The 8591-nt window shown below is 45.7% G+C and overlaps 1 protein-coding gene across 1 annotated transcript in view; it reads left to right on the top strand.

The window, feature by feature from the left end:
* The first annotated feature begins 7661 nt into the window (after positions 1 to 7661).
* TSHR (thyroid stimulating hormone receptor) overlaps positions 7662 to 8591 on the top strand; it is a 41292-nt gene continuing 40362 nt past the window's right edge. The window contains 1 exon segment of the mRNA XM_066607606.1: positions 7662 to 7810. The gene's annotated coding sequence lies outside the window, so the exon portion shown is untranslated.

Raw genomic sequence — 8591 nt, 5'->3', positions numbered from 1 at the left:
CCTCTCTCACTAGCCCTAACCAGAGTAATGTCTTTGGCACAGCTAAGACTGGTCTCCCGGATCTGAAGCTTTCTTACAGTATGAAGCATGGATCCATGTAAGTCTTTCGGCTAGTTTCACAGCTGTGGCAGTAGTCAGAAGCACCTGGTAGGGGCCATCAAATCGGGGCTCAAGAGGGTGCTTCCTGAGGAACTTCTTGACGCACACCCAATCCCCAGGCTGCAAGATATGTGTCCCAGTGTCTGCCTCTGAGTCTGGAAGAGAACACCTGTGCATAGGCTTTGGTTAGTTCTTTAACAACGGAAATCACATAATTAGTCAACACATCAGATTGTAATTGTAACTACTGAGGATGGTAACGACCTAGCCTTGGGGCTAGCCCAAACAATCTCGTAGGGAGATAACGTATGATCCCCCCTGGGTTCATATCTAACACTGTATAAGGCTATTGGATGACAGTCTTTCCAAAGTGGCGTCATTTTTAAGTATCTTACTTTTTAGCGTGCCACTACGTCTCTCCACCTTTCCACTACTCTAAAGATGGTACAGTATGTAAAAGGCCTGGGATACACCCAGAGCAGACATGATATGTTACATTCACCTGCGAAGTTTATACCTCTGTCTGACTCTGAATCACTTCTGGTACCCCATATTCACAGTTTACCTCGTTCATGAGCTTCTTTGCGGTTACCTACTTGTTTGCCTTGGTAACAGGGTCGGCCTCCAACCTGCAAAGACATCAACAACAACAAGCACGTATTCATACTTCCCAACAAGTGGGAGCTGAACGTAGTCAATTTGCAATCCCTGAAATGGGTAGAGTGGTCCCGGCAAGTGTGATGTGGCAAATTTACTTCTGCCCTGACTCACCTATGGCATAGATCATGCTAAACTGGACAAATGATGCAGCAGCTACAGAGAACCCAGAAATCGCCCATCGTCTTTCAAGCATCGTCGTCATTGCTGCTTTACTAGGTGGGTCTTTCCGTCCATCAGCTGGGCCATCATGGGATACAGGAACTGTGGTGGGCAAGTGCTGTTGACTGTTCACCATACGCTGTCCTGTTTCTGCTGCTCCCATATTAGTCCATTTATCCTTTCCTTCCTTGCTGGCTTGTAACTGTAAAAGTCTTTAGCATATCAAAGTCCAAATTTTTGTCAATGTCCAAAGTTTTTACCACTGACTCATGCCGTCAGTATCTTTTCTTCTTTCTTCCACGGCTTGAGGGCCGCTGCCTTTGCTATGCTGTCAGCGAGGGTGTCGTCTCTCGCCTCTCCAGTGTAGGAATCGGTGCAAACTCTCAACTTTGTCAGGTAGAAGTAGGGCCTCCATGCGACTCTGTACCGCTGCACCATTCTCAATTGGTTGTCCTGCTAAGGTAAAAAACTGTCTGGCCTTCCATATTGGGCCGTAATCATGAGCTATGCCAAATGCATACCAGGAGTCAGTGTAAATGGTTGCCGTCTTACCTCTCGACACTCTACACGCCTCAGTGAGGGCCTTCAATTCCGCTTCTTGTGCTGAGACATGCGGAGGCAGAGCTTCTGCTTCTAGGACATCTTGTTGTGTGACCACTGCATATCCGATGTGGAGTCATCAATCCTCACCCTGGTACCATCTGCAAAAAAGCTCAACATATGCATTATCAACAGGGGTTCTGGTAACTGTTTGCATACCTGCAGTTTCTTACTGTATTAGTACTAAATAATCGTGCTGATGTTCTATTTCACATGGCTCGGAATCTTGTAGCACAAAATCATTTATTTCCTTTTTATCTTATTTCATTTATTTATTTTTTTTAAACCCAATAGCTGATCTACAACACCTAGATCATCTATGACCCAGATCACCTATGCCTCCCCCCTTTTGAACCGGAATACTCAATGGCAAAAAAAAGAGTAATTGCGTTCAAACTAGTACAAGTTGAAAAAGGAAACCAAGAGGCACAAAAACAAGCACTTTGTAGGTCAAGGTGACATTGTATGCAGCAAAGTCTGAGCGAAAATATCCTTTAGATTTTTTTTTTTTCAGGTCGCAGTTAGCATTTTTTTAACACAAGGGGGCGCAACACAAGTAAAATTTTATGTCACCCAGTGTAATAGTATTTCAGGGAACGTTCAGCGTTTAACTTTCACTCTCCTGTAGGAATATAATTATAGCTTCAGTGTAGACTGACACTAGAATATACAAAAGACTTAGGGAAAAAACTAAAGAATACGGATGACTTAACATCCTACTCTGGGCAATTTAGTCCCTCTTTCTTCACATAAAAAGTAAAATTACTTCATCAAATTGCGTGAAAAAGTTTGCTGGGTGACTATAGGGAAATTATTCCATCTGTAGGAGCCTTCCATAACATCCTCTGTCTGAGCATCCATTGGAGAAGCGGGCAGTGGAAAACGGAGCCCCTGGGAACATGAGAGAGCGTCCCCTGTCATGTATTCCCGGCCTCTGTCCCCCATGCATCAACTCCAATCTTCCATACACTATAAACCAGCTTAGTCATCTACTATGTCCCAAGCTGCATCTTCACAAAGGTTTGTTTCCCTGAACTTATCACACATCCAAAGTGGCCACATCTTGGAGTGTAACAAAGTCCGGTCAAACAAGACCTTGCTTCAGACAATCATGAGGTTAGCACTGGATACAGTGGCATTGGGGAATATAGGCCTCCCAAGTGCAGCAAAATGGCCGCCAGAGGCAGAAAGGGCGGGGCTACAAATCTCCCAGATGAGGCAAGATGGCTGCCGGAGAAAGAGGTGGGGCCAGGGGCGGCAGCACTTCCAGGTGAGGCAAAATGGCCGCTGGTGGAGGAAGGGGCGGGGCCAGGTCCTGTCCCGGATGGGGAGGGACCAGAAGTAACATCACACACCCTGAAAGTGAGCACATGGGGGAAGTAACTTCAGGGTGGGGGCAGGGCTCACCACATTTACTGCAGAGTCACACTATGTGGGGTTATAAACATTGCAAGCGCGGCCGCCATTACAGGGAGGGGCTGTAGTCAACACAAAGGCATTACATTGTTCATAAGCAATACACATACCCCCCTACATGCTTTCCCCTCTTGAATCTCTTAACTACGTTATACCAAAAAACTAGCTAATACACCTTTTCTTTCTGCTGGGCTTCCTGCTCATCTTCTGAAAACTTTCTACAGTCTCTTACCATATTCATTTCTGCTTATCTGTCCATAACCTGACATTTCTTTCTGCAACTTTTCCTGGTTCTTTTCTTTGTAAAACGTTTCTACATGTTTTGCATATTCCAAAACATCCTGTACTGATCCCTCATTCTATTCTACCTGCTTATTCTATCCTATTCGAAGTTTCTGGACACAGTAGTGTTTCTCTTGTAAAATCTGCTTTCTTCAAATCCTTCCAATATAACCTCTCTTCCCCACTCAGATTACAATGCACATTAATTCTACAAAATACAAGACAACGGGAACGGAAGGGTTAATTGAGAAAAGCTTTCAGTCCACTCTCTTATCAGCAACCCTCCCCCAATAATAAACACTGCACATTCTTTCTAAAATACCAAACAGACGGGATTACTGGAGAATACCCACAACGGCTCAAGGTATATATCTCATCTACCTTTATATCAACCCACCGTCTACTAGTAATCCCCAAGAGCACTCCTTGTACACGATCTAGACAGGACATTTAGCTATACACAGAGACTGACGATTATTTTCAATGACCAAAACCTCAACAATATTCTGGAGACATCAGCCGTCACACCACGGCTATATTCCCGCGTATATACTTTTTCACATATGAGAACATAACACGCTCAATCATAAAGGTATATATGCGTATCATAAATCTTCCTAACCTCACTAGTTACCTAGGAGTAAGTGTCTGGCGCGCTCCCTCAGACTTAAACAGCCGAGTCCGCCCTTCTGACACATTAACCCTCACAGAATTTATCTCTTGGTCTTGTATACACAATTTTTAACCGTCTCAGACATAGCAGCCACAGCATACAAAATACCCCTAGACAGGTAACATGGTGATAATCGGGTGGACAGAACTAGAGGTATTACCTGCCTTTCAGTGAAGGTCCAGTCTGGATCAGATACAGGCAGATTAGCATTTGGAAATCAGTTTGACACAGGTAGATAAAGCAATCTTACCGTGTTCTGTAGATTTTGGGCCCCTGAGTTCCGCATGCTATCTGCCGGTCTCGATACGTTCCAGGCTCTGACCTCACAGATCCACCCGCGCACCCAGGAACGCCAATTTGTGCTGGATTATGGTTTTCTCCAGCAGGTTTCAGGGTATTTTGTAGCTTCCGAATTGTATAGTGTGCACACATCATCGAGCAGGTCAGACATAAGCTATCAGTCTCATATCCAAAATGGCTCTCTGGTCAGAAACACCCAGACAGCCCCTTTTATTGTAAAGCATAAAATGGGCGTGCAACAAATTACATCAGTAACATATAGGATTCTCATTTGTCGGATCATATAGAATCCCCCCTCCTTCCTGCCCACCTTCTCTCAAGTCCAATGTATAAGCAAGTCTTTGTCTCACAAACATGTGCTTGAACCTGAAACTGAAAGTAGATATCTCTTTGTTGAAGAAGATTCTGTGTGGGGGGATGGGGAGGACTGGGAAAACACTCAAGATGAACACATAAGCAGTAACATAACACTGTGATTTAACTCTTTCCTTATGCAGCAGAGTTCCACATTAGGCTGAAGTCACAAAACACACATAATACGTCTAGTTTAGTACAAATCGATAGACATTTTACACTGACTAATCATCATGTCTATCACAATCCTCCACCCCATCCAAAGCAGTCCACATGGATGGAGCTGTTTGATCATTCAAAGTCATGGATGTCAACTGGGCAGACCAAACAACCAGAAGGGAGAAGACCAAGACATTGAATGCACTTTTTACCTCCGAAGAGGAAGATCAGGGTAGATCAGTGCTCATGGTCAGCCCTCCACAGGAAATGTATACTCAGGGGGATGTGGAAACAGAGTTGTCAGCTCCTGGTGGTCACTGTGACATACATTCCACTCAGGAGGAGAAGGACAATAAAGAGGAAGTGGAAGATGATAGGGTGCTTGACCCAACATGGACATACACAGAGAGTCACGATAGCAGCTCGCAGAGGGGAAGGAAGTTGAGAACGTTACTGGGCAGCACCATGCTAAGACGGGAAGTAGGGTGTCGCAGACAAATATAAGGGCTGCACTGTTATCCTCAGCTACGAATAGTTGCAGCAGCACCAACATCAGGCCCACAGCTGGTCTACTCACAGGACTTGTGTAGCCTGGACATCCTTTGAAACCGCACATGACGACAGAAGAGCAGTCATCTGTAAGATCTGCAGTATGGATTTAAAACACAGCAAGAGCGTAAACAACTTCAACACAACATGTATGAAAAGTCACATGAACTCCCACAACCCGCTGCCTTGAAAAGGCCACCTGGGCTAGAGGGCAATGAGTCAGCCTTATTCTGCTTCCTCTTATGTTGCCTCTTCCTCCATCTCCCTCCCTGTTCATGCAGTAGTCTCTGAGCACAGAGAGACAGTTGTGTAGGGGCAGTAGCACGCCTACTTCAGGCCTCTCCTCTGCAATTGATGATTAGGCAGCAGTGGTAAAGGGAGAGCAGAAGTTGAGCTCTCACCATCACCTTCACCAACATTGACATCTACCCTTTATCCCAGCATGTCCTAGGTCAGCAGCCAACCATCCATAACCCCAGCTATAGGAATGTAAAAAAAAAACCACCCCAACCATCCACGAGCACAGAGCCTGAACACAAGCATTGCACAGCTACTTGCAATGGAAATGCTGCCCTTCAGGCTAGTGGACACAGATGCCTTCCGCAATGTGATGCTCCATGCTAATGCATAGTATCAGCTGCCCAGCTGCCATTTCTTTGAAAAAAAGCTGTTCCTGCCCTCAACGCAATGTGAGTGATAATGTGTCCCTGGCAATGTCAAATACTGTCTTAGGTACGGTGCAGCTGACCACAGATATGTGGTCCAGCAAGCAGAGCCAGGGGCGTTACAGCACACTGAGTCAATGTCCTGCAGGTGGGGCATGAAGCCGAATGTGGTGGCCCATGTTTAATGGTACCCCTAAGAGTTGTGGGATATTCATATTTGTCTGTCCCCTTCTCATCTCCCTCCTCCTCCTCATTCTCTTCCTCCACCTCTTTATACCACGTTTCAATACCCTCCAAATTGGCACAGATATCCATATGTGACACAATCCAACCTCCATACAGCTGTGCACGTGGTAAATGCCAAAATGCTGTCCCAAAACTCATTTATCTAGGGGAGTGCAGCCACATGGCTGAAAAGTTGTTGGCTCTGCAGGCCCAGGCTGACACATGGCTAACCCCACGTAATCCAAAGCCGGGCAAGGTTGTGTGTGACAATGGGGCCAACCTGCTGGCAGCCCTTCGCTTGGCAATCTCACACATGTACCTTGCCTGGCCCATGTGATAAACGTGGTAGTGCAGCGCTTCCTAAAGAATTACCCAAGTTTACATCCAGTGCTGGAAAAGGCCAGGAAACTGTGCTCACACTTATGGCGTTCACACCCAGCTTCATCTTTCCTGGTGGAGGTGCAATGACAATTCGGGCTACCACCCAACCGTCTCATCTGTCATGTGCCTATACGCTGGAATTACACGTTACATATATTACAGAGGCTAAGCCAGGAGCAGAGAGCGATCACGGAGTAATAATAATAATCTTTATTTGTATAGCGCCAACTTATTCTGCAGCTCTTTCAGGCATGGGAGAAACACAGACAATACAACAATTACATGTGATATACAATCAGTTTAAAGTCAACGCTGTGGGGGTGATACAGGAGGTACAGGAGGGGCCAAAAGATGAGGCATTGGGGAACACAGGTAGTACGGGAATTACATGTGGAGATCGATTATTAGGAAGCAAACGGGGTGGGGCGGTAAGGAGGTGCAGGTGTAGAGGTCGAATGCAATAAGCAGTGTGGAAGATGTGGGGAGCCATAGGGAGGGGCGGGGGGCTAGGTCAGCAGATTTGGCATGCCTCCCTGAAGAGTTGCATTTTTAAGGCGCATCTGAAATTTCGTGCATCGGGATTTGTCCAGAAGCCTTGGGGTAGAGCGTTCCAGAGGATGGGTGCTGCTCTGGAGAAGTCCTAGACGCGAGCATGTGAGGTTCGTTTAAGAGGGATGTTTACTCTGAGTGTATTAGCGAATCGGCATGTGCGGGCTGGGTGGTGTAGGGACAGGGGGGAAGCAGAGTACCAGATGGTGTATGCCGGCAGCACTTATCCATGATAGTCCAAGAGTAGGTCAGCTCCCCTATACAGATATGAAGTGGCAATTAATCAAAATGCTGCTTTTTTTTCAAAACTGTACTGGAAAAATGAAGTATCTAATTCTTATGCACAACAAGAAGGTTACTCTTCCTCTCAAACTGGATTGAGGTCCCTGTAATGTAGCTTTTATATTGTGCAATTTCTGCTATGAGCAGCAGGTGATGCTGCTGTCCTGTTGGTGCTTAGCCCTTGTGATGTTGGGGAGGCTCACACTTGGCTGGTCTGGGACCCCCTCCCCACAGGCAGCACAGGGGGAAACTGAATGTGTGCAAAACGCAACTTGAGTTTTGAAGCAGCACTTAAGAAGCTGCAATGAAACCTGAAAAAGCTACAGAGAGGCTGAGACAGCAGAAGAACACTAAGCTGGTAAAGCATCTCATCCTTGGGAAAGCAGACCCTGGGCATCACCACAGCAGAGCCCTTTGCCACTGGCAGAGCTGGGCATCAGGAGCAAAGCAGGAGCAGGTGCGTATCTGGATGATGAGCACAGTATCCACCATCAACAGGAGTTGCTCCATAGGAAAAAAGGATTCTTGTATCAGGAAATAGAGAGAATTCCTCTTCTGTACGGGAACAGAGTGTTCTGCCTGCTGTAACATTGCCTCACAGATGGGTTCTCCATTATATGGAGCCACTTTACACCATCATCCCCTATTAATGTGTTACCCAGCTCAGGCAAACTACACAGGAAAGCTTAGAAAAGTTTAATCAAACTGATCAACTATACTGGGGATTTTACAGCATTAAATGGAATTATGTTCTCGACGCTTTGTGTTAGGTTGTCATAGCAGCCAGCAATACAATTTAATATTCAGGAACTTTTCGCGGAACCAATATAACATATGTGTGTGTGATACAGCTGAGCCGCTGTATCTAATCCTATCACGACGGATACTGTATAATATGTGGTACAGTCAGTTGAACTGATTTACCTAATCCTATCATGTGATACCATCTGATAATCTTCTGTATCTAAGCTTATCATGAGTGATACTGTCTGAGCTGCTGTATATACTCCTATCAGGCGTGATAGATTCAGCAGTCAGTATCTCTACAGTGTAATACAGTCTGCTGAGCTGCTTTATCTAAGGCTTTGTGAACATTAGCATTCAGGGCTCTGCCGCTGAATTCCGTTAAATGCCGGCCGAAATAACGCAGCACCATTTTGCTTTGTAAAATACTGCACAGCAGGGCTCAAATCCAAACAGACCCCATTATAGTCAATGGGGTCTGTTTGGTTCCGTCA

Source organism: Eleutherodactylus coqui, chromosome 6 (genome assembly GCF_035609145.1).
Source record: "Eleutherodactylus coqui strain aEleCoq1 chromosome 6, aEleCoq1.hap1, whole genome shotgun sequence".
Taxonomy (NCBI): domain Eukaryota; kingdom Metazoa; phylum Chordata; class Amphibia; order Anura; family Eleutherodactylidae; genus Eleutherodactylus; species Eleutherodactylus coqui.
This window is presented reverse-complemented; position numbering and strand designations above follow the sequence as displayed.